The sequence below is a fragment of the Cryptomeria japonica genome, chromosome 8 (assembly GCF_030272615.1).
Source record: "Cryptomeria japonica chromosome 8, Sugi_1.0, whole genome shotgun sequence".
NCBI lineage: Eukaryota > Viridiplantae > Streptophyta > Pinopsida > Cupressales > Cupressaceae > Cryptomeria > Cryptomeria japonica.
The window spans coordinates 630,262,508-630,290,183 of record NC_081412.1 but is presented as its reverse complement, the minus strand read 5'-3'; positions in this window follow the sequence as shown (position 1 = coordinate 630,290,183).

Sequence of the window (27,676 nt, the reverse complement as noted above, 5' to 3'; positions counted from 1 at the left end):
CGATGGATTCGCCTCTTCGAGGGAATTCCTTTTATTCTTGTACCAATATAAAGGGGCACATGTGAAACGAAGCATGGCTGGAAGACCAGAAGAGGAACAGATGAAGAAATTGCAGGATGAAATCGATATCCTCATGAAAGATATGACCCCTGAGAAAGGGAGAAGATTACTAAAAGAGGCCGGTGTAATCATCTTTTCTGATTGGGATATAAATTCAGCACTTCTATTTGACGGGTTCTTGAAGAAGCAAGACTTGAATCAACAGGTGTTCCCTCAGGAGATAGACAAATTATTCCTAGGCTCCGGATACGATCCTGATAAGAAGGCTCTCCTACAATGGGCATTATATCCAAAAGGAAAGAGGCCTATTATTGTAGTTATTGAAGAAACCTTTGGACACCTCATGGTTCATCAGGTTGGAAAGACTGACCCTAGGGTCACTACCAAATTAAACTTCGATGTTGCCAGATTAAATTTGGACCAGACAGAATTTTTGGTCAGAGAGAACATCACCTATAAGAGGTTGTATGAAAAATCTAAAGAGGAGAATCAGAAGTTGCAAGCAAAAATATTGCAACTTGAGACAGGGACTCCCATAAGCAAATACACCTCATATCCCATAGGACATAGCTTGGATGATGTTTCTGATGCTCTGTACTGGAAGTATCAAGCAGATAAGGCTGCGAAACAGGCAAATAGTATCTAGCAAAAGATGGATAAAATGGTCAATGATATCATCGGACACCGATTCAACACCATGCTTTCGCATGTTGAACCATATTGGAATGTGTACAATGGAACTATAAAGGCATTAAGAGAGCATGAGAGATTAAAAGCACGATTGCACGAAGTACTAAATAGTGCTGATACAATGATGCCAGAGGAGAAGACTGAAGGGACTGCGTACATGGAAAATCATCTTAAACTCGAAGGTACGCTGAGAAGAGATCAGAAGGAATTGGATGATGGGAAACCTATTGGAATGCCCTCAGTCTATAAAGAAGGAGAAGTAATATCTTTGGAGGATTTGCGGAATGAGCTTGTCAGCGTGAAGGATTGGGCTTTATCAAAAATGGATCGAAGCAAAGACATGGCCCCTACCGTCAACCAGATGATATTCGAATACCTATTGCAAGGAGAAGAATTGAAGAAACAGAGTGCTAAAAACAAAACCTTCAAAGATGATGATTATATTCATCATTTGGGAATTCTTAATCTCTTTTTGCTTAAGTTTTTTAGAAACATTCAAACTAACAATTAGCATTTCGAAAAGACATGTCTTTCCATGAATAGCTTTCGTTCTCATATATATATGAGAATGGTTTTTGTAATATGTAATAAGACGAAAAATAGATAAGAGCAAGATAGCAATGTATGACAGCCTGTAAGTCTTCTGTTATACAAACCATAATGGAATACATGTTATGATCAATTGTTTTTCTTTGTGTATGTGTTGTGGATTATTTCACTTTGTTTTGGCAATCGTCTGTGATATTATCTAAGAGATAAGGTTATTCATATTCTTGAAATTAAATTTATGCTTTATGTTATAAAGTTGAAGCGAAAGTTTTCCTTGCGAATTGTAATTGTTCCTCACAGAACTTAATTTACTGGTCCCTTAAAGGTAGGGTTAAATTCATTCAATCAACATATGGTATAAGCATTTGATTGGTTTCAAAAGAAATAATAACTGACAGGTCCATAAAGGGATGGATTAAAAAACTATCTCACAGGCTCACACCATAAGTCCTAAAGAAAGTACAATGACTCTGTAGCCCAAACAATAAAGAAGGCACTGGTTAATTAAAGATTACACTTATCATTATATTCATCATTTGTTATTTTAAAGAAACAAAAGTAATTCGGAAACATAGATTGAATAGCTTCTACAACAACAATCTTGAACTCATCTGCTATATCTCCATTCTAGGAACCTATGCCATTTTAAGATTAGGAGATATCAGATTAAGACAATAAATCTGCTATAAAAGGCACTGGTTATTAGAAACAGCTGGTGAATAGGTATACCCGCCTAGGTCCTGTAGAGCCTGAAGTGAGAGAGTTAAAATCTGAACTAGTTTGCTCTATAAGTTGGCCAAGTCAATTGGAGGGTTTGATCATAGGAATTGGCATTTCCTTAGAACCTATCCAATCTGTTGATTTGAGACCCAATAGATTGGCGACTCTACTGGGGAGGAATTATTAAGACTCTGTTGTGGGATAGAACTCAGAAGAAAGAAATAACTTATGTCCTCTAGGAAAGAGGTGGTGACTCTGAATTAAGAATATCAATGCACAGAACAAGATCAGTCACAAAAGGAAAATCTTTATCCCAGTTAGATTTCTCTCAAAGAAAGAACAACAACTTCAAGCTGAGTGAATGAGGATTTGATTGCAGCATATAAAGCTCAGAAGGGGTGATATCAAATTCCCCCTGGATTCGAAAATCATGAAGCACGATCCAGACAAAACACACCACCTTCATCAGGATCAGGTATGGCAGATCCTGTAGATAGATTTACAGATTTAACTAGACAAATGATGGAGGCAGCTGCTGAGATGAGAGATTCAGGAAGGACTCAGGAATGTTTGGAACTGTGTGCTAAATTGGGCATAAATGTTGGTGAGGATGACTTTAATAAAGATGTAAACAACTACAAGAAAAAATATGCTCAGGGAGTGGGTAAGACAAAGAGTAATGATTTTAAGGCTTATGAGAACCCCTTGTTTGGTAACAAAAGGGATGATCATATGCAATCAAGTGCACCACCAATCCAGCCAAATTCACATACAAACTTTACTGCTCATAATCAATTCCCGCCTCTTGGTCAATTTTATAACCAACATCCACCCTCTAATCAGTTTCAATATCAACACCAGAATCAAAACCCTTTTCCTTATCAAAATTAGATGTCCTTATATGGTAATATGAACCAAAACTTTGGGAATCCTCATGGGGGGCATGGACTAATAAATATGGAACAAATGAGGCAGTTTGACTTTTTAGGAATGATGGTATACCCATATCCTATCCCAAATGAAATCAGGACAGCAATACCAAGATTCACAGGAAGTAATGTAGTTTCAGGTGAGGCTCATTGTAAAGCCTTTGATGCAGTAATTGAGGATTTTGGTTTACCATATGAAGATGTCAAGATCAGGTTGTTTATGGAGTCATTAATAGAAGATGCAAGAGATTGGTTTAGAACGTTGCCTGATGCATCCATTAGAAATCTTGTAGAATTCCAAGACTTGTTCCTTGAGCAGTATGGAGACCATAACAGCCCTGAGTTTGCTTTGCATGAAATCATTAGCATAAAAAAGGAGCAAAATGAATCAGTGCTAGATTTTAACAAAAGATTTAATAGGGTTCTAAACAAAATCCCCAATAGGATGAAACCAGTACCTGAGATGAGCATTCTATATTACATCAATGCTTATGATAGTAAAACAAACTATGAGCTGAGAACCAGAAATCCTAGAGACCTCCGGGATGTTATGAAAGATGCCATTGTTATAGAAAATAATAGGAAAGCTGCTGGTAAAGTGGGAAAAAGAGAGGATGCAAGGTTGTACAATCCTAAAGCACCCAAGGGTAATAAAGATGAAGATAAGCTTGACAAAGTTTTAAATGCCCTAAAAGATTTATCTGTGAGGGTAAACAAAACAGAGAAACAACAATATTACCGTCCTGAGAGGCCCAGATTGCATGACATGCCCTATAACACTACATGAAAAGATGGAAAACTAGTAGACAGGAATCACAGAGATAACCAGCAAATTTCAGATCCCTTGAAAAGAACAGTAAACTATACTCAAGATGATGACATGTGGTGTTATGCTTGCAATATGCCACATGCGCCCTCTTTGTGCGCTGTAGCAAAAGGATTGCAGGAGGAAGAGGATGATTATGAAGAACATATGGGTGATCCAACTGTTAACATGATATCCTTTGCACAAGAAGGAAGATTAGATTCCATGAACATTGATCAATGCTCTGTGTTACCTGTAACCACCAGCAAAAATGAAAGTGTTAAGCTCAGAATCCCTACTGAAAAAGAAAAAAGAAGAATTACAGCTTATGCCATTGCACAAGCAAAAAGGACTTATGATTTGAGGAATAGAGTGGTGAATCCAGAACAGGGTAAACCTACTAGTCTTTTTATGAAAGAAACTGATGAGACACTCAAGCGAATAAACAAAGCAACTAAGACTAAGGAGGTTGTACCAAAGAATAATAAAAAGGGTCCTAATGTTCAAAAGGAAGAAATAGTAAAATTTCCTTCAACACAACACTCTACTTCATTTGATATTTCAACTGCATTAACACAATTAAAAGTTTCTGTTCCATTGATGGAAATAATGAGGTTTCCTGAGTACAGAGAGAAAACTTTGGAGATGATTTCAGGTATCCAAGAAGAAAAGCTCAATGAACAGAAACAAGAGGTTCCAACAGGTGACAGTAATGAACAAATGGCCCTAGTTATATATTTAGGGTCCACTATAACCAAAAACCCAACACAGGTAGACCCATTTTATCTCACTTCGGTGATAAACAACAAGAAAATAAAGAATTGTATGATCGATTCAGGAGCAACTATAAATGTCATGCCTGTTGGAGTAATGAAAGAACTTGGATTGGAAGTTGATACTACTTTTGGGAAATGCTATGCCATGGACAATAGATCAGTCCCAGTGGTGGGTGTTATGAAGGATGTAGAGTTTAGGTTAGTAGCCTGTCCGGAAGCATCGTATAAAACAAATATTACAATGGTAGATGTTCCTCCAAACTATGGAATGTTGTTGTCTAGGCAGTGGTCAAATATGATTGGTGGATATGTGCAGTTGGATTTGTCATATGCTACGATTCCAATCAATGGATATGAAGTAAAATTTGATAGAGAACCCCGGTCCACATATATCATAGAAGACATGGAAGAAGCAGTAAACCAAATATGTTTTTTGCAAACTGATATGCACAATTTCCAAGTAAAGTTGACAAAACCTAAATTTAAAGAGTGGATCCCCATTGAGTCATGTCTAACTAAAAAGGATGATCAAGTATGGAAAATGTTCTTTGATGGGTCTTGTAGTAAGGAAGGAAGTGGGGCTAGAATCCTATTTATTTCACCCACAGGGGAAACTTACAAATATTCTTTCAAGTTGTTATTTGAGTGCACTAATAACATTGCAGAATATGAAGCTCTACTCACTGATCTTAACATAGCAGTCAAACATGGAATTAAATTGCTAAGTGTCTTTGGTGATTCAGAATTGATAGTTTCACAGGTAAAGGAAAAATATGCCTCACGACACCTAAGATTGAAACAATACAGGAATGTTGTTTGGGAACTATGGAGCTTTTTGATGCTTTTCAAATAAATTGGATAGACAGGTCGAAGAACATCATGGTAGATTTTTTGGCAAATATTGCATTAAAAGATAATGATATATAACGCTAACTGGGATATCTGAAGTAGAGATGAAAGTAAGACCATCTGTTCCTGACAACTTGTATAATTGGCAAGTGTTTCAAGATGATGCAGATCTGCTGAACTTCTTATAGTGTGTTGATCATTATCAGACTCAAGCTATCAATTTTAATGACTTTGTGGAAAAAACTGAAGGTAAGGAAACTTTATTTGGACATGAAATCATACAACTGAAGTCAAATAAATTACCAAGAGGCCTAGTAGCATTAGAAAGAACTTTTAATGCTCAGGATGTGGTTGAGACTAAAGGATCAACTGTTAAAGAGAGTGATGTTGAACAAATCAATCTAGGAAGCGAAGAAACCCCCAGAAATGTTTTTATTGGAAAAAAATTAACTCCTACGATGAGGCAACAACTTATAATGTTGCTAAAAAGATACAAACATGTGTTTGCATGGTCTTATGAAGATCTCAAAGCTTACAGGGAAGATCTTTTTCAACATGAGATACCACTTAAACTAGAAGCTAAACCATTCAGACAAAAACAAAGACCTATTAATCCAACACTGTTACCAAAAATGAGGGAAGAAATCATAAACATGAAAGACGTGGGAATTATTGAACCCTGCAGATATTCCACATGGGTCTCTAACTTGGTGCCGATCAGGAAGAAAAATGGGGATATTAGATTATATCTGGACGTTAGGAATTTAAACATATCATCACTAAAGGATAATTATCTATTGCCAAATATGGATAACATGCTGCAGAAGGTGACAGGGTGTGAGTTATTGTCTATGATGGATGGATTTTCAGGTTATAATCAGGTGAAAGTTCAAGAAGCTGAAAAAATAAGATAGCCTTTACAACTCCATGGGGCACTTATGTCTATGCACGAATGCCATTCGGATTGACTAATGCTAGTGCTACATTTCAGAGGGCAATGGATGTGGCTTTTGCAGAGCTGATTGATGTAATCATGGTAGTATACCAAGATGACTTAACTGCATACTCAAAGAAAGCTAATGATCATTGTGAGCACCTTGAAAAGATATTTAAAAGGGCCTTAGAATATGGGATTTCCTTGAATCCTAAGAAATGCCACTTTGGTGTTGAAGAGGGAAAGTTACTTGGACACATAGTATCCAAGGAAGGGGTGAGAATTGACCCTGAAAGGGTAGCTGCTATCAATGAGGTTCCCATCCCCCGAACTATCAAGGCCATTCAATCGTTCTTGGGACAAATTAATTTTGTAAGAAGGTTTATTTTGAATTTTGTAGACATAGTAAAACCTATAGTAAGGATGTTAAAGAAAGAGGCCCAAATAGACTGGATTGAGGAAGCAATTGATTCCTTTGTGGCGATCAAAAAAGCAATTTCTGAGGCACCAGTACTAATCTCCCCAGATTTTGGCAAACCTTTTATAATATTCTCATTCGCCTCCTATCACACAATAGCGGCAGTATTGTTGCAGAAAAATCCAGAAGGGTATGAGCAGCCCATTCCATATTTTAGCAAGTCTTTGAGCCTTTCAGAAGTAAAATATGAGTTGAATGAAAAGCAAGCTTACACTTTGGTCAAATCAGTAAAATAGTTTAGATCATACTTGGTAGGGGCTGAAGTTATAGCTTATGTTCCCAATGCAGCAGTGAAAGATATCTTCAGATAGACTGAGGTCACAGGCAAAAGATGTAAATGGATCAACCAAATACAAGAATTCAACATTGAGCTCAAAATTTCAAAAGTTATCAAAGGACAGAGGTTGGCTAAACTTATGATAGAAACTGAGATTGAGGAGTCTTATGTAAATCAAGTTGGGTGGGAGGAAGCTAACTTCAGTATTGAGACTACAGCATGGTACACTGATATCATATACTACCTTAAGAACTTGAAATGCCCGGATGCTATGACTGACAATCAGAAGAGAGATTTGAAGTTAAAATCTGCAAGATATGTGATTGTCAATGGGGACTTATATTGGAAAAATAGAGATGGGATATTATTATTATGCCTAGATAACGACCAAGCAGAGAAAGTTCTTCATGAGATGCATGATGGGGTTTGTGGTGGTCATTTATTGGCTAAGACTACTGCACATAAGATATTGAGAGCTGGATATTTTTGGCCATGTGTTTTCAATGACTCTTATAGATATGTCAGAAAGTGTGAAGCTTGTCAAAAGTTTTCAAGCAAAATGAAATATCAAGGGTCACTCCCATTGAGACCAATGTTGGCTGAGGAACCATTTCAACAATGGGGGATAGATTTCATAGGAGAGATATAAAAAAAATCTAGTGGAGGACACAGATGGATATTAGTTGCTACAGACTATTTTACCAAATGGGTGGAGGCAATACCCACTAGACAGGCCACTAGCAAAGTGGTGATAAAATTCTTAATGGAGAACATTATTACTAGATTCGGTGTTCCTGCAAAGATCATCTCAGACAATGGCATGTCCTTTAGGTTGGAGGAATTCAACACTTTTTGTGGAGAATATGGCATCAAGATATCACATTCTTCTCCTTACCACCCTCAAGGGAATGGGCAAGCTGAATCAAGCAACAAGAATATCCTAAAGATCATTAAAAAGATGCTGGGATAAAACAAGAAAGCATGGAATTCAAAGTTGAATCTTGCATTATGGGTAGATAGGATAACTGTGAAGAAATCTACAGGAAAGTCTCCATTTGAGTTGGTTTATGGCAAAAGGGCCAGACTGCCTTTGGACAATCTCTTGCCTATACATAGATTCATGACTCAAGAAGGGATAGATGTTCAAGATCCATCACAAGAAAGGATAATGCAGTTAGTAGAGCTTGATGAAGTCAGAGTAGAAGCTTAGAAGTAGAATATCAAAATTCAAAATCAGATGAAGAAGTTAAATGACAAGAGAACATCAGATAGAAAATTTTGTGTGGGTGATTGGGTTTTAATGTGTAATGCCAGGAGTCAGGACAAAGGCAAGCATGGTAAATTTGAAGCTTTATGGATTGGACCATATGTGATCATAGATAAAAAGGGGGAGGATTCCTACTTGCTCCAAAACACAATAGGGGAAGTCCAAGAATTGCCAGTACATGGACAATTCTTGAAAAACTTCTTTTCTTGAACATACTCTATCATATGTCCAGTAGATTAGGATCCATTTCCATTGTAAATACCATCATGTATCTGCGCTAACCAAAGATTCTGAATTCTTGAAGACATACACAATATGCCTCCATCCTCAGTCAGAGCCACTGTTGACCACTATGTTTGAAATAAATAAAAATATTTCCATAGGCGTGAAGACTAAAAGATTTTCGGCCAAGAAATTGTATCGAGCATTTCAAAAGAAGTTTCATCAAAAGAGTGCTTTCATCAAAATAGAGCATGATGTGTAAATCACTACGCAAAAGTGTTTTCGGTAGAGTATCACTATCGATAAATACAAGAAGCCACTCATCGATGCTCAAGTTTCATCGAAAAATGAAAAGCAAAAAGGTAAAAAGTGATTTCGAAGAAATACAACTACCGAAGAAACTCATTAAGCATTCATCGAAATGCAAATCTCATCGACAACATTATATCGAACAAAAACTGAAGTGTTTCATCAATAAAGGGGATATCGAAGGAAAGAGACTTTCGGAGGGCTTGCATGAACTTTCACCGAAGAATGAAACTCATCGAAATATGATTTCGATGAAATTTGCGAATGACTTATCGAAAGAAAGTATATCGACGAAAAGATGATTTTGATGAGTCTTGAAAATGGCTTCTCGACATGGGCTACTCACCGAAAAAGTAATATCGAGGAAAATGGGCTTTCGATGAAAGATCAAAACACTCGATCGAAGACAAGGGTTTCATCAAAAACTTGACTTACGATCATTTTGGTCGAACTGTACTTCCCATGAAAGAGTTAAATGCCCAAGTGAAGAATGTCACATCTGCAATTAAGTTTAAACACTTGAATAGCTGTTGTAGATGCAGAGACATTAAATGTGCACAAGTTGCCCATATGATTACAATTGAACTGATTGAATTTTCATAGGAGCCAAATTGATGCCAAGAGACTGAAAATTGCGAAGAACTTGCGAAAATTCGTGAACGACAATCAGAAGAGCTAGACATTTCTCCAAGTAAGTGTTGTCTCTCGTATTTGCTGAAATTATGGAACCGTCTTCTTCTTCTTCTAAAAAGAGTAGGAAAGGGAAAGAACTAAACCCTGAAGAGAAGCCCAAAAGACAGAAGAAGGAAGGAAGAGCTTTGACTCAAGATTTGCTAGACCAATGCCCCACATCTAGCATGAGGTCTAAAAAGATCAAAAGTGAAGAAGAAGGATTGGAGGATAGATTTGAAAATCTGGGAGACATATGGACCGAAATCAGGGGACATGAATTGTTCCTATTTAGTTACAAAAGAAGGGATGCTCCTAAGCCCATAAGTAATCTATGGAAGAAAAACTTAGGGAAATTGGTAGTCCCAAACGTGTTTGTGGATGTTGAACTAATGAAAGCTCTGGTAGATTGTTATAATCCGAGAACCAAAACCATATGCGACTACCGAGGGAATCCCTTAGTGGTGATTAACAAACAAACTATTGATATGGTATTTGATCTAGACTGGGAAGTAGAGGAGAGAATCGATATGCAGAAACTGTCACAAGAATTCTTTAGCTTGGAAAACATCTATAGGGCATGGAGACTACCTATTCACTGGTCGAAAGTGGGTGGGTCGTTTGTTCCATTCAGCAAAGATGACAAGGTGCCATTTGATGTTAACTATTTCCATCCGTATTTTAAGTATACATATTATGCTGCAGCCCAAGTATTAGGCCTAGAGGCTCATCCTCTCATGGATATTGGGGTTATGGTTTTGTATGCTGACTTACAATCAAAAGACCCTAGGTCATTTGATTATGCCACTTATGTTGCAGATGCCTTAAATCATGGGTTGGAGAAGTTAAAAGGGGATCTCATGAATATCCATTTTTCATTGTACTCCTTATTGATGCATATTATTCTTTATTGTGGACAAGAAATCAATTTCTGGTCAGATGATTTCTGCATCAGAGCTTATGATAAGAATGGTTTGAAGAAACCAGTTCAGTTGTGGGTTTCTGCATGGGATCAGAGATTCATGAACAACCAGTACTGGCACTTTCAGGACTATTTTGTGAAACCCCTTAGTGCGGCCTTCGGGCAACATAGAGATTATACTCTGTCCCCTGAAATCAAGAGATTCCTCAAGCCAAAAGACTTCTCTCCAAAGTCACAGATTGATCACAATTGGGGTGATTGGTATTGCCACGATAATCATAAAGAAATCAGGGTATTTGGATATGAAGAAAAGCCACACATGCTTCCAATTATAGTACCAAACAGGGTGGCTAGCCTGGAGATTGTAAGACAATTATCTACTATCAGTGTCGAACACCTTACAGATTTCGGTAAACAATCCATCATTCCAGGTTTATTGGTTTTTTCTGATTTTATTGTTAAAAGTTCAAAAAGTTACCATCTACTTCAAAATAAATTAGACTACTGTAGCCTCGTAAATTGTACGCACTTGCTAGGGTGGTACAATTTCACACCTAGTTTAGCACCCGCCTTGGCGCATTTTGCATCTTGCATTACATTTCCCCTTTAGCACTTCCACATCATCTTCCACATCATAAAGTTGGGCCCTTTCATTAAAGTGTGCCTTTTTCATTTTATTCCTCCAATACATCATTTAATCTAAAAGCCTGATTAGGTCCTATTTCAAACTTGGGGGCTTGATTTCGAGGGTCAAAACATCTCGAAATCACCTGTAACTTCGGGATTCTCTCTAAAATCATCATATCCGACGGCCCTGAAAATTTGGTGAAAAGTTGTCGGGACCATGGCACCCAGAGTGCACATGGTCCCGGACATTTTTCCTGAAATTTTAGGAGTGCGATCCAATCATAAAATAAAGCTTAACCCCAAGAAATTGGCGGGAGATTCAATCTCTAGGTCAAGCAAAAGTTGAAACTAATACCTAGGTTTTCATACATAAGAGCTCTCTTTCTTCATTTGAAAGGATCCGAATTTGATTTCAAGGAACCTCATATGTAGCGAAAGAGCAGATCTTTGAAGACTTCAACAACATTCAACATCCTTCTATCAAGCATCTATCAATTTCATTCATCCATTTAGGGCTTGGAAGACATTGAAGAACAATAGGAGATTACCGACTGAAGATTGGCTTGTACTCCTCCCTTGAGGGTTGGGTATGATTTCATGTTGTTTTCATGTCTTTGCATAAGCTTCAATATATCCTTTATTCATGCTTTAGATCACTTTGCATCTTGATTTAGAGCATTTACATTATCATTTACAAGCAATTAGGGTTTACTTTCTAGGTTGCTCTAGTTTGCTTTCTTGCATTTTAGGATCTTGCACACACAACAGGTCTGCACACACATTGCTTTTACAATACAACTTGGCTATTCATGGAGGTGGAAATCACCAAAGCGGGGGTTTGACTAAGGCAAAACCTTATATAGCCGCCCACCACACCTTTTCAGATATAAGTGCAGGTTTCGGAATTCGGACGACGCCGCAAGTTACAGATCTGGAAGAAGCAGACAGAGACAGAACAACACACCAAATCTTAGAGAAAAAGACTAGGAGAGGGGCATGGGGCACCCTGGTCCCTGGGACAGGGGTGTTAGGCGCCCTGGTCCTTCTGACAGACAGCATTTTCGACAGTTTTCCAGAGTGCAAAACAACAGTTTCCGGAGCAGTTTCAGGGGCAGAATCAGGACAGTGGCGCCCGCGCCCCTGTCCTGAACATTTTCACTCAGATTTTAACACCGGGTATGCATTTACATTCTTCCCTTGTCCTTGTGTTTACAACTTTCCCTTGTTTAAGTTCAATTCTGCAATATTGTTATTAGTTCATACTTGCACTTTGGGGTTACGGATTGAACTTGCATCATTTTATCTTTCAATTGCAACAAAGGAATAGAAATCCTAATAGGTATCCCATGGCTCTCTCTTCCACAAAAAAAAGTAGCCAATTGTGTGATACCTCTAGGCTCTTTCGTATTCCACAAATGTGTGATTGAAAGTGAGATTAGGGCATGTTTGCTTAGTGTCACTTTTTCTCCTACACATTTTGGTGAACCCGATGTGAACTCCAATCTTCTCTAATTCTGATTTATGTTTTCAAATTTGAGTTTTTATGCTATTTACAAGTTTTAATTTCTTGCAAGATTCAAAAATCTAGAGGAAATTTTTGCTAAAACCCTAATTTTTTTCAATTCAAAGTTGAACTTGTGGATAGCTTAATTGGGATCAATAATTTTAAATCTGATTTAGGAACTCATTTGAATCATAAATTTCATTTTCTAAATCTACATTCTAAGTGCTTGCATTGGTTAAAATTAAACATTTCCTTCTATTTTCCATGTGTTATCATTTGAAAGAGGAAAATTGTTGTCATGATGCATTCATTTCATAGATGTGATAGTGGGTTAGCTTCCCTTGTTTCAATTTTTCCTCCTCCTAAAGAACCTCCCCTCGTCTATAACAACATTTTAGTGCCTAAAAGAGTTGCTACCAATCCCTTTGAGACTCTCCCATACTCTAAGGATGAAGACTTTAAGAGTGATCTTGACAATTCTCCTAAAATGTGCCCTTCCTATTTAGCTATCCTAGAGGAAGAGAATGATATCATAAACACCTTTCTTAATGTTACTTCACCTTCCCTACATGATGCCTCTCTAAGTGAAAAGGTATTGATGGACATTGACTTATTTTCTCCTAAAGTTGGTCCTTCCAATGGGGGCATGTTAGTGCAACAAGAGGTTATGAACACTTCTTTCAAAGATCTCCTTCCTAAGCATGAATCTTTGGAGAAATATGTTCATGTTCCTCCTAAAAAACACTCCCTTCATGAGGATCCTTTTGTGCAAGAAGATGACATTATCCCTACATTTCCTAGTGATGGCATTTCCTTTTCCAACAAAAATCCCACTAGAGATGATGAATTAATGATAAATGCTTATCCTTCTCCTAAGGTTTGTCTTACCCATAAGCATCCCTTAGAGAAAGAAGATGAAATAATAAGAAATTTCCTTAATTCTCTCTCCCCTAAAGATCATATTGAACATATTTTGAGGAAAGAGGATGAGTTTAACACATCTATTGATGCTCTCCCTCCTAAGGATGAGGAATTAATAAACAATGTTATCTCCTCTCCCGAAATTGACAATACTTCAAACATTCCTTTCAACAACTTCACTATTTGGGATGAACCATTAGAAGAAGGTGTAGATTATTCTCTCTCCCTTGATACTTTCTCACCTTCCTTGAATCTTAATTATTCTCCCTCTAAAAATAAAGCATCTCCCTCTCCTCAACTTGGTTCTACTCATAAGGACACCCTAGTTCAAAGCAAGATGGTTAACATCTCTTTCAAAGATCTCCCTCTCAAAAGTGAGACTTTAGAGAGTAATGTTGATCCTTCTCCTAGAGAGTTTATTTCCCATGTAGATCCTTTGATGATAAAGGATGATATGACCTTTCCTAGTATTACTCTTCCTACTAGAACATCAATGCATACCCCTTGTCTCTCACCTAAAATTGATTTAATCCATGATAAGATTTTAGTGCAAGAGAAGACTATCAATAATTCTTCCAACACTTTTGTTCATTCCTCTAAAACATCCTCAATCAATTTGACACATGTGAATGAAACACCTAACAAACCTCTCTTCATTGTCCAAGGTGCTTGTCCTTCTCAAAATTCTCAACCTTTAAATAAGCCTATCTTAGTGGTTCAAGGTGGTTATGCTAATGATTCTTTTTGCACTCCTAAGAAACCTATTATTACTGTGCAAGGAGGTTATTCTTCTAAGAGCCCTTATGAGTATGCTAAGCAACTGACTAGAGAGAGTTATCATGCGGTTCCTTATACCTATAACACAAGAAACAATAGGCAACCTAACCCTCCTCTAGTTAGCCCAACTTCACTTCCTCCTTCCCAACCTATTCTTCCGCAAGCTCCTCATATTTCACAAGTTCTTGGTAAGGAATATGATCTCATAGAACAACTTAAAGCTACCCCTGCTAAGATATCCCTTTGGGATTTGATCCAAACTTCTTCCACTCATCATGGAATGTTACAAGATGTCTTGAAAGATTTGAATGTTCCTCCACCTAATATATCTAGTAATATAATGTCTTTGGTTAACTCTGTGATGAATCCTAAAGCTCAAATTGTGTTTACTCAAGATGAATTGCCTACTAGTGAAATTCAACATCAATATGATCCCTTGATGATTGTGGTTATCATAAATGACACTGCTATAAGAGGAACACTGGTAGATAATGGCTCTGGCGTTAATGTGTGTAGAATTAATCTATTGCATAAGATGAATGTGGATACATCCCTTATTGAGCCTGACTCTTGTCCCATTCGAGGCTTTGATAATGTGGCTAAGTCTTCATTAGGTATTATCACCTTACCCATCACAGTGGGACCTGTTACTTTGCCTACTCCTATCCATGTTATGTCAGGAAATCTAACATACAACTTGTTGTTAGGGAGACCTTGGATTCACAGTATGCAAGTTGTCCCCTCTACCTTGCATAGACAAGTTAAATTTATTTATAATAATAAGACATATACCTTGATAGGTGATACAAATCTTTAGGCCTGTTTGCAAACATCTACTTCCAAAGGGAGTTCTTCTAAGCCTTCCTCTTCTAGTGATGACTCGTTAAACAAGATACCTATGGATGAATCACCACCCTCTGATAATCAAAATTCTTTGGATGAGCCTAAAGTTCCTGAAGAAAATACTTCTCAACTCGAATCTACACATGAGAGGGCTTTTGATCCTAAGAAGGTTCTCGCAGAAGATGATTGGGGATCTCTTGATTTCAATCCCACCTTTGTAGGTGAATATAGGGTTCCTCCTAGAGAGGTTAAAGTTAAAAAGAAGGAAGAAACTAGAGATCAATTAGTCTTACTTGAACCTATGAGCAATAATTTTGTGGCCGCTTCTCAAACTTCTTCTCCTCACATCTCTAATTTTGAAGAATTTGATTCTTTGTCTTATGAAAAACTACCTTCTCTTTCTGAAATGGCTAATCGTTATGGTCATGGTTTTCATATTTTGGCTAAGAGTGGCTATAGTGGAAATGATTGTGGCACAAATGAACAAGGAATTAAAGTTCCTTTAGAACATAACATGCATGAATATTCATTTGGACTTGGATATAATCTTTCTAAGCCCACCAAAGCATCTAAAAGACCATCTCTCAATGTGAATGCTATATTTAGTAGTGATGATGATCTCACTTCAACTAAATCATCTTCTACTTCTATCAACTCTCATTCCCCTCATAAGGAAATCTTGGCGATGAACAAATCTCTTTATGACTCCCCCCAAATTTCTAAATCCACTTATGAATCGTTATCTCTTATTCATCATAAAGTCCTTTCCTCTAGGGATAAGGCTCTAATAAATTACACTCATCCCTCTTCTAAGATTTCTTGTGACTTTTCTTCTTCAATTTTTATCATTTTATACATGTTTCTGATCTCACTTATAGTTGAGAATTTAGCATGTCATATTCAAATACCTCATTCAATCCATCATGTCTTTAAATAAAATTAATGACTATTATGTTGCTCATCATTATGTGACACTGGTAGCTCATTTACTGGGGGCTCATTGTCATTCATGATGGTACAATTTCAAGTGCAATCATATTTTTGAAGCAACATAATAGCCTAATTTTCTATGTTATTTCTTGTTCCTATGGGGACAAGAGTGATTTCATACATCTCTTCTTTATATGGTTAAAATTTCCCTTTGGGGTAATAGTGTGGAAATATTGATCATCTTTTCTTTAGAATCCTCTTTTCCTAGATATGGGAGAAGATGTGTATCCTCTTTCTTATCCTACCCACTTCTTGTGAGGAGCATTTTACATACACTAATGTCTGGCTTGCATGAACTCATGTGAGTATGTAGTACATTTTTCTTATGTCTAAATCTCTCCCTAGAAGATTGTGTAAGTCCTTCTCATTGAGGCAATGATCTTTCCTTATTTTTATCTAAGGATCCACTTTTTCCTATTTTGTGGATGGTGTGAACTTTATTACTTGATGTTATTCCTTGTATGCATTTGTTGTTGTTTGTTCAAGGATTCTCTCTCACAAGAGGTGCAAGTCCTTGACTAAAACCTCTTTTGCACTTGGTAAAATACATCCATAATGAATTCACTCTCCCAATTGGGTTAAAAAGAGCGTCATCCTTCATTAAGAATCACTTTCACCTCGCAAAAGAAGGAAGTATTTCATTCTTATTCTCTTCTTTGTCTTATTCTAGAAGGTGTTATATTTGTCTAAAACAATTCCTCTCAGGGATAGGTGTCTTTTGTACAAAGATCTCTTCTCCTCTAAGGATTTCCTTTACACATACTACAAGATATCCCTTTTCAACTATCTTATCCTTGCTTAAGGAGTGCAAAACTCCCTTTCTTGGATCTATGACATTGTTGCATTTTTGGGGTATCTTCTTTTGTGATGAAGGTAGGTATCCTTGTTCTACTTTTCTTATGACATAAACATTACACTTTTTGTGCAATGGGTCATTCTCGGAACCAGAGCACAGACTCTTAGAGCGAGATGTCTCCATTTTTTTCTTTTATGCAAGGTGATTATTCTTGGAACCAGAGCACAGACTCTTAGAGCAGGATGTCATGCTTTTGTACTATACATATACTGGTTGTAGCATACTCGGGCATAGACTCCTATGAGGTGCTTCTAACCTCCCTTACACACACATGCACGAGGTTGAGTGGAACTAGCAGCATAAGGCTAGACTTTCTCACTCTCCTCCCTTACATGGTGTTGGGAGTATTTAAAAAACCGAGTCAAGTTTATAGGCCTATTTCAAAATTTTGCTCTACATGTCAGAAAAGTACCTAAATAAGTCAGTTTGAATGCCTAGTTAGCAAGGGGGTAAAATGGAGCCATTTGATTTTCAGAGGGTAAGGCTCGGGATTCATGTCCCACACCTTTCATTTGGCCTATTCAGTGATGTGCAACTTTTAGAATTCAATTTGGATAAGTTTACGAGGTACCCATTTTGAGGGGTGAGCTGGAAGTGCATTTTAGGCACAAATGCAGATTTTATGGAGTAGCCTTCTTTGAGCGATTACATCTTTTTCCCTGTTGATCGTCATGAAAAAATTCAAAATGGATTCAATTGTATGAATTAATGTGAGTCACCCTACAAAATTTCAGGTCTTGACGAATCCATTTGCCCAGTTTTCAAAACCGAATCCGTTTGCAGTTTGTGTGTTTTGGCAAGTCCCTATTTCGACAGCTAGTCGAAGCCCTGTTTTGCACAATTGTAAAACTTGCCTCAGTAAGAATCATGCAAAAGTGTTTCTTCCAAGTTGATTTCAGTATAAATGGTGAGCTATGCTTCAAATTTCAAGTCCTTATGAATCCGTTTGCTCAGTTTTCAAAGTTCAATCTATTTGTAGTTTGTGATGTTTGCACAAGTGTAAAAATGTCCTGGTGAGCATCATGTCAGAATGTTTGTTCCGGGCTAATGTTGGTATAAATGGTGAGCTAAATTTCAAATTTCAAGCTTTTATCAATCCGTTTGATCAGTTTTCAAAAGGACTCATTTTGCCATCAAATTCAGTTATCCGCACTTCCAGTGTTAGATTAATTAATGTAGCCATTTTGGTGAGCGTGCCATTTGCATCCTGTCAGTCGGGTGATCGAACTAAGAATTCAAAGATTTAATATGTATTTAAAGGTACCTATGTTCTGAATTTGAGATCCTACGGAGGTCGTTTGATATTTTTGAGAAAGGCATCATGTGTTGCCAGAACATTGACTTCATCAGGTCCACAGTGTCGACAAAGCCAGTTGGCCGTTTTCGGAAATTAATATCTCTTCGCTCGGGACTCATCTTGAGAAACCGTTTGGTAGAAGTCATCCTTGTATATCAAGGTACATGCCTGTCAGATGGCGAGCTCCAAAAAGGTGTTTTGACAGGTTTGAAAATTACGTCTTCGCGATTAAATGCGAAAATTGTGGCGTAATTGCTTGAAAGATGTAAAATGCAATTTTATGATCCAAAAATGGTGTCGATCGATTCCAGAGGTGTGTTTGAGGTTCTTGAAGCATTTCGAAGGTTAGTTGCATGAAGACGAAAATTTTTTTTAGTCGAACCCACTTTGGGGCCCAACCTGGCTCTTGCCTATGCACTGTTATTTTATTGGCGACTTGGCCCTATGAGCATTTTTAGAGTAATATTGACATCCATTATTGGAGTAGAGCACTTGTATGTTTCCCACCAGAAGGTAATGCAAAATGAAAATGCCCTTTGTAGTCAAAACAACCAAGGCATTTTAAGAGTTCATGGCAAACACCCAAATGCAAATTGGCAACCAACATGGGGTCTTCAAACTTTTAGAAGTACTGGAGTCAATTGTTTACAAGTTGGGAAAGTAAGGTGGAAATATGTGAATGGTGTCTGGAGACTGAATCCAAGGAGAGGATTCAACAAAACAACATAAAAAGAAAATCCCACGCAATGTATGATAATCAAGGCAACCATGAAAGTGGGTGTAGACCAGAAATTTCAAAAAGAATAGAAGGTGAAAGATGCAATTCCAACTTTTTTAAGACTAATACAAACTCTTTCCCTCTCTCACGTGATGGCTAGTGGAAGGGTTTTTAGAATCTTTCAAGCAAATGTCATAGCAAATGCCTCCTCCCTCCTATGTGTGTTTGAAGGAGCATTGAGAAACTAAGCAAATGCAAGCAGCAACCTGGGTGACATGGTAAATAATATTTCAGACTTTAATAGCAAATGAATCTCAACCAAATCTTCCTCCTCCCACATGGTAGCAGCCAGCACATAAAGTCAAAAAACCAAGTGAATGCAAAATGGAGTTTGGAGTGCAGCAAAATAGACCTCCAGGAAAATGTGGTTAATGAAATACTGCAGAAAATGTAGAGAAGCTTCAGACAATTTTAAAAAATGAATGCAGCTTCTCTCTCACATGCTCTCCTCCTAGTAGTTCATGTGGTGAGTAAAGAGACAAATAGAAGCATCTCAAGCAAATGCATATTGGCTGGTGTAAATGCCCATCTCCAATGTTCATGTGGTGAAGAAAGGGGCAGCAAAGAAACCACCAACAGCTAAATGCTCACGTGGTTGAAGGGATTGTAGCTAAGTGCAGGAGCTAATGCTGGATGTGGAGTTTGGCAGCTACAAAAAATTCCCAAACAAATGCACAGGGCAGCCTCCTCTCTGATGTGGTGGATGGGGAAAGAAGTTTGAAAGCAAATTAATGCATATGGCAAATACAAATTCAACCTTGGCAGTAGTCTCTCTGCGTTTGGTATGAAACAAGGTACATTGAAATCCCAAACAAAATGAATTGGCAGCCTTGAAAATGCCATTAAAACTCAGGAAAACCTTCAGGAAGTTCATTTCTAGGTAAAGTCATTTATCCCACATTGACTGGGAGAGGGACATTTTTAATGTTTATAAGCAAGAACCCACAATAATATAATGTCCAAGCCATAAAGGCTTTTGACACAAGGTGCCCATGGGCGCCCAAGGCGGGCCCATGCGTGAGCACGCTTCCCGAGGTGATGGAGGAGTTGATTGGACGAAGACCAAGTAGACCCCACATAGGCACGCTTCTCAAGGTAGACAGGCGAAATTTTGCAGACGAAGGCCGGGTTAACGAGCGAGCAAGTCTAAGAGAGATCAACGGTGCGTGCTATTTCGCGAAGGGAAGATGCACGTCGTTTAAACCCCGCGAAATAGTGAAACTGAACGAGAGCCATCCACATGTCGTGATAGGTGGCAGTCCAATAGGCAGGTCCCAGTGAGGTGGCACACAGTTGACGCACAGGTGGCAGTCCAGTGGTGATGACGTGGCGGCCAAGTGGCAGTGACGAAGCAGATGACATGGCAAAGATGAGGTGTCATCCTAGGTGGCATTCGATCAACCCCATCGACCAATCAGATCCCGCCACGTGGCAAGGCGTCAGAGCACAAATGGAGGCAAAAATCAAAATTAAAATGATTAAATGATATAGTTTAAACTATAGAGAAATTCGAAAAATTTAAATGATGGGTCCGTGTTGAGGATTAATTCGCCCAGGGCTCAATTTTTTGCCAAAGTATAAAGTGTTATATGTTTTCGGAAAGCTCTTGGAGTGAGGAATCTGATTATGAAGTTAATTTTGACAAATGTGGGATATTTTAGAAGCAGTTTCCACGGGAACAAAATTCAGTTAGAGAGGAGACACTTGGCAATTCAGTTGCAGATTTGATTTTCTTCTCTCCTCTTTTTATTTCGAATTCTTCTCAGTTGTAAGGGTTCCAGAATTCTGTGAGAAAGTGCTCTAGTTTTCATGACTTCCATTTTCTGAAATTCTTGACCCAAACTTGTAAAGTTCTATGGATCTATTTAGGGTATAAAGGCTACATTGCAGGATGACAAATTGTTTTCTAGTTGTAGGTCTTACTTGTGTCAGGCATGAGTAAATTTCCTATGATATTGTCTCTGTGATATGTTTTTTCATTATTATGAATTCAATCCTCAAGGAGGATGAAATTTGTCATCTCAAGGAGATTGTGTGACTGTTGTAGGTATCCTTCAAGGAAGGTTTTAAATTCTATAGTCAGTCATAAATGATGAAATGTATTTCTAGATCTGATAAATTTGTGAATAAATTAAATATTGCATTAATATCAGGTATTGGTGCATGAATATCTTGTTTAAGGAAAACAAATTTCCATCTATGATTCATATTTGTAGTTCTGTCTGTGACTCTGTTGCCCAATGAACAAGGCACTGGTCTTGCAAGTTTGGGGGATGGTTTCAGATCAACATTTTAAAAGACAAATCTATTTCCCTTTATGTTTAGGGGTTAATGTTCTATCCTTCCAAAGCTCTATTTCACCTTATTTGTATAAGATCTAGCCCATCTGTACATATTACCTAATTTGGTGAGCTTGTGGAATGGTTTGTCTGCTCATTGTTGATGCAGTCTTATGTTTGTGATTGTTGTATTCAATGCATCAAAAGGGTGTCCCCCCCTAGGTCTAGCAGAACCTAAAGTGCAGGAGGATCATTAGGATCCTATGTTATGTTGTCCCAGCCCTGAAGTGTTTCATTGATTGAGATTGGCTACCTCATAGATAGATTTATAGGTGTCTTGGGTTATCACTTTTGGTGAACAACACATGGATCACCTAGACAGACTCTAGGGGCTAGTTTTCCATGTCCTTTTTCCCATGGATCACCTAGACAAGATCTAGGGGCGAGAAGTCCATGTTTTCTCTCTCACTATTCTTCTCATGGATCACCAATGTGTGTATTCATGCTTTTTTCCTTTCTTTTCTTCTCTTTGCATTTTGTTTCCATTTACATCCTTCATCTTGTGTTAGAGAACTCTCAAATCCTCACACTCTTTGTTGTGTTGGAATTGAGATTTAGTCCTCTTTCTTACCAAATGATTCTCCATTAGTTTTTGATCTCAAATCTTCTTGTGAGCATTTGTCATCAATATTCTTTAACAATTCGAAGTGGTAAACATGATACCCTGTTTCAACTCACTAAAATTAGAAAGCTGAAACAAGGGGGGCATATAGCTACCCTCGAATTTTCATCACCTTCCTTAGTAGGCATTAGGTGATTTCGTGATCTAACGTGTGTTTTGTAGGGTGCGGTTCCTAACTGTGTACTGCAGATACCGCTGGGGGCTTCGTTCGACAGACTTATGGATATATCCTTCTTCAAATAATGTTTACTTTTTTGTACTTTAGCTTGCATATGCACGTAGTGTTCATATGACCGCTAAAGTGGGGGCTAAATGTAGCGTCGTAAATTGTACGCACTTGCTAGGGTGGTACAATTTCACACCTAGTTTAGCACTCGCCTTGGTGCATTTTGCATCTTGCATTACATTTCCCCTTTAGCACTTAATTAATCAAATTAATTAGGTCTAAGGTTATATTTCATCATCTTCCACATCATAAAGTTGGGCCCTTTCATTAAAGTGTGCCCTTTTCATTTTATTCCTCCAATACATCATTTAATCTAAAACCCTGATTAGGTCCTATTTCAAACTTAGGGGCTTGATTTCGGGGGTCAAAACATCTCGAAATCACCTGTAACTTCGGGATTCTCTCTAAAATCATCATATCCGACGGCCCTGAAAATTTGGTGAAAAGTTGTCGGGACCATGGCGCCCGGAGTGCACATGGTCCCGGACATTTTTCCTGAAATTTTAGGAGCGCGATCCAATCATAAAATAAAGCTTAACCCCAAGAAATTGGCGTTAGATTCAATCTCTAGGTCGGCCAAAAGTTGAAACTAAGACCTAGGGTTTCATACATAACAACTCTCTTTCTTCATTTGAAAGGATCCGAATTTGATTTCAAGGAACCTCATATGCAGCAAAAGAGTAGATCTTTGAAGACTTCAACAACATTCAACATCCTTCTATCAAGCATTTATCAATTTCATTCATCCATTTAGGGCTTGGAAGACATTGAAGAATAATAGGAGATTACCGACTGCAGATTGGGTTGTACTCCTCCTTTGAGGGTTGGGTATGATTTCATGTTATTTTCATGTCTTTGCATAAGCTTCAATATATCCTTTATTCATGCTTTAGATCACTTTGCATCTTGATTTAGAGCATTTACATTATCATTTACAAGTAATTAGGGTTTACTTTCTAGGTTGCTCTAGTTTGCTTTCTTGCATTTTAGGATCTTGCACACACACAAGGTCTGCACACACATTGCTTTTACAATACAACTTGGCTATTCATGGAGGTGGAAATCACCAAAGCGGGGGTTTGATTAAGGCAAAACCCTATATAGCTACCCACCACACCTTTTCAGATATAAATGCAGGTTTCGGAATTCAGACGACGCTGCACGTTACAAATCCAGAAGAAGCAGATAGAGACAGAACAACACACCAAATCTCAAAGCAAAAGACTAGGACAGGGGCGTGGGACGCCCTGGTCCTACCAGGACAGGGGCGCTGGGCGCCCCGGTCCTTCTAACAGACAGCATTTCCGGCAGTTTTACAGAGTGCAAAACAGCAGTTTCTGGAGCAGTTTTAGGGGCAGAATCAGGACAGTGGCACTCGTGCCCTCGTCCTGAACATTTTCACTTAGATTTTAACACTGGGTACGCATTTGCATTCTTCCCTTGTCCTTGTGTTTACAGTTTTCCATTGTTTAAGTTCAATTCTGCAATCTTGTTATTAGTTCATACTTGCACTTTGGGGTTAGGGATTGAACTTGCATCATTTTATCTTTCAATTGCAACAAAGGAATAGAAATCCTAATAGGTATCCCATGGCTCTCTCTTCCACAAAAAGAAGTAGCCAATTGTGTGATACCTCTAGGCTCTTTCGTATTCCACAAATGTGTGATTGAAAGTGAGATTAGGGCATGTTTGCTTAGTGTCACTTTTTCTCCTACACAACTACTATGGCATGACTCTGGGTGAACCTAGAGAGAACTTTGATCCTTAGGGATATATAAGAGCTACCAGGGCGTCACAAAAAATAAAGGCTAGAATACATGTGGCCAAAATGCCAGATGACTTGATCAAGAACCTTGAAAGAGAGGAGGCCAGGGTCTTGAAAGAAAGGAGTGAAATGACTTGGGAGGCCTTCAAATGGAAAAGGGCAAGGGGGATGGTGGATGGAGATCTACTTGGAAACCTCCAATATCCTCTAGAAATAGCCAAAAAGCTACTTCAACATGAAGTAGAAATCATGCATAGAGTGCCCCCACAATTCCTTCATTTTATCAACACTGAGAAGGATAGTCAACCATTGGCTCACATGTCACCAAAATCAACTGCTAGTAGTATCCCTGCTGATTCTCCTAGAGAAGATTATCCTCCTAGTTTTGAAGCAGAGGTGAATGTGGACACTGGTGAAATTAACATCAAAGATGTAGTTGACATAAGGATGACAGAGCATGAAGATTTTGTTGCTAACGATGGATTCGCCTCTTCGAGGGAATTCCTTTCATTCTTGTACCAATGTAAAGGGGCACATGTGAAACGAAGCATGGCTGGAAGACCAGAAGAGGAACAGATGAAGAAATTGCAGGATGAAATCGATATCCTCATGAAAGATATGACCCCTGAGAAAGGGAGAAGATTACTAAAAGAGGCCGGTGTATTCATCTTTTCTGGTTGGGATATAAATTCAGCACTTCTGTTTGACAGGTTTTTGAAGAAGCAAGACTTGAATCAACAGGTGTTGCCTCAGGAGATAGACAAATTATTCCTAGGCTCCGGATACAATCCTGATAAGAAGGCTCTCCTACAATGGGCATTATATCCAAAAGGAAAGAGGCCTATTATTGTAGATATTGAAGAAACCTTTGGACACCTCATGGTTCATCAGGTTGGAAAGACTGACCCTAGGGTCACTGCCAAATTAAACTTGGATGTTGCCAGATTAAATTTGGACCAGACAGAATTTTTGGTCAGAGAGAACATCACCTATAAGGGGTTGTATGAAAAATCTAAAGAGGAGAATCAAAAGTTGCAAGCAAAAATATTGCAACTTGAGACAGGGACTCCCATAAGCGAATACACCTCATACCCCACAGGATGTAGCTTGGATGATGTTTCTGATGCTCTGTACTGGAAGTATCAAGCAGATAAGGCTGCCAAACAGGCAAATAGTATCCAGCAAAAGATGGATAAAATGGTCAATGATATCATCGGACACCGATTCAACACCATGCTTTTGCATGTTGAACCATATTGGAAGGTGTACAATGGAACTATAAAGGCATTAAGAGAGCATGAGAGATTAAAAGCATGATTGCATGAAGTACTAAATAGTGCTGATACAATGATGCCAGAGGAGAAGACTAAAGGGACTGCATACATGGAAAATCATGTTAAACTCGAAGGTGTGCATTTCATATTCTTGAAATTAAATTTATGCAAGAATTGGATGATGGGAAACCTATTGGAATGCCCTCGGTCTATAAAGAAGGAGAAGTAATATCTCTGGAGGATTTGCGGAATGAGCTTGTCAGCGTCAAGGATTGGGCTTTATCGAAAATGGATCGAAGCAAAGACATGGCCCCTACCGTCAACCAGATGATATTCGAATACCTGTCGCAAGGAGAAGAATTGAAGAAACAGAGTGCTAAAATCAAAACCTTCAAAGATGATGATTATATTCATCATTTGGGAATTCTTAATCTCTTTTTGCTTAAGTTTGTTAGAAACATTCAAACTAACGATTAGCATTTTGAAAAGACATGTCTTTCCATGAATAGATTTCGTTCTCATATATATATGAGAATGGTTTTTGTAATATGTAATAAGACGAAAAATAGATAAGAGCAAGATAGCAATGTATGATAGCTTGTATGTCTTCTGTTATACAAACCATAATGGAATATATGTTATGATCAATTGTTTTTCTTTGCGTATGTGTTGTGGATTATTTCACTTTGTTTTGGCAATCGTCTATGATATTATCTAAGAGATAAGGTTATTCATATTCTTGAAATTAAATTTATGCTTTATGTTATAAAGTTGAAGCGAAGGTTTTGCTTGCGAATTGTAATTGTTCCTCGCAGAACTTAATTGACTGGTCCCTTAAAGGTAGGGTTAAATTCATTCAATCAACATATGATATAAGCATTTGATTGGTTTCAAAAGAAATAATAACTGACAGGTCCATAAAGGGATGGATTAAAAAACTATCTCACAGGCTCACACCATAAGTCCTAAAGAAAGTACAATGACTCTGTAGCCCAAACAGCAAAGAAGGCACTGGTTAATTACAGATTAAACTTATCATTATATTCATCATTTGTTATTTTAAAGCAACAGAAGTAATTGGGAAACATAGATCGAATAGCTTCTACAACAACAATCTTGAACTCATCTGCTATATCTCCATTCTAGGAACCTATGCCATTTTAAGATTAGGAGATATCAGATTAAGACAATAAATCCACTATAAAAAGCATTGGTTATTAGAAACAGCTGGTGAATAGGTATACCCGCCTAGGTCTTGCAGAGCCTATAGTGAGAGAGTTAAAATCTGAACTGGTTTTCTCTATAAGTTGGCCAAGTCAATTGGAGGGTTTGATCATAGGAATTGGCATTTCCTTAAAACCTATCCAATCTGTTGATTTGAGACCCAACATAACCTTTTCAAAGCAATTTTTGGCTAAGTCCTATTTGGAGATGTTGCTCCAACAAGCATGGTGTTTATTTTAGCCCCACAATAGCAAATGATTTTCTAAACTAGGAATCCAAAATCCTTGTCAACAAAATGAAAATTGTTGCAAAAAAATAGCTTGCTTTGTAAGAATGGACAAGTTGATTGTTCTTTTTAACTTGCAAAAAAAAAAGATTGATTGTGCTTTATACCTTTGCAAGAAAATGAAAGATTGTTGTTCTTTTTAGAGCCCAAAATTTGAGGTGTGAATCCCAACTTTGCAAGAAAGTAAATGTTTGATTTGTTGTTCTTTTTACCTTGCAAATGTGATTATTTTTAGAGCCCAAAAAAAAGTGAGGTACTTTATAGAACACCAAATTGAAAAATGAAGTTCTTTTTACCCAAAAGGAAATATGAGTTCTTTTTAACCAACTTTGAAAAAGCTAGAAAACAAATCACTAAATCCTAACTTAACTCCTCCAAATCTACAAGAAACTGTTAGAAACCTACAATTAAAAAAAGAAGTTAGTGAAAATCAAAAACCTTAGGTGGGCTTCCACAAGCCTAATTTCAAATCTTGGTTACATTTTCACTCCTGATTCTGAAATGCCTTGAAATTTAGCTAATTCTAAAATTTGGAAGATCTTCCAAAAACTAGATTTTGCATTATAACTCCTAGAGGTCTGAAACCCCTCTCAAACATCCTGACAATATATATGGAATATAAATTACCCTTGCACAAGCCTAATTTCAAGATTTGATTAAAAATTGCACTTTGCTTGAAATGCGCTAAACTATCTGTCAAATGCATGAACCTACGTCCCAAAAGCACTAACCTGCATCACAAAAGCACTAACCTGTGATGCAAATGCACATATTTTCAGACAAAAGCGCTAACCTACATGACATATGCATTAACCTATGATACAAATGTGCTAACCTGTGATGCAAATGCACAGATTTTCAGACAAAAGCGCTACCTTACATGACACATGA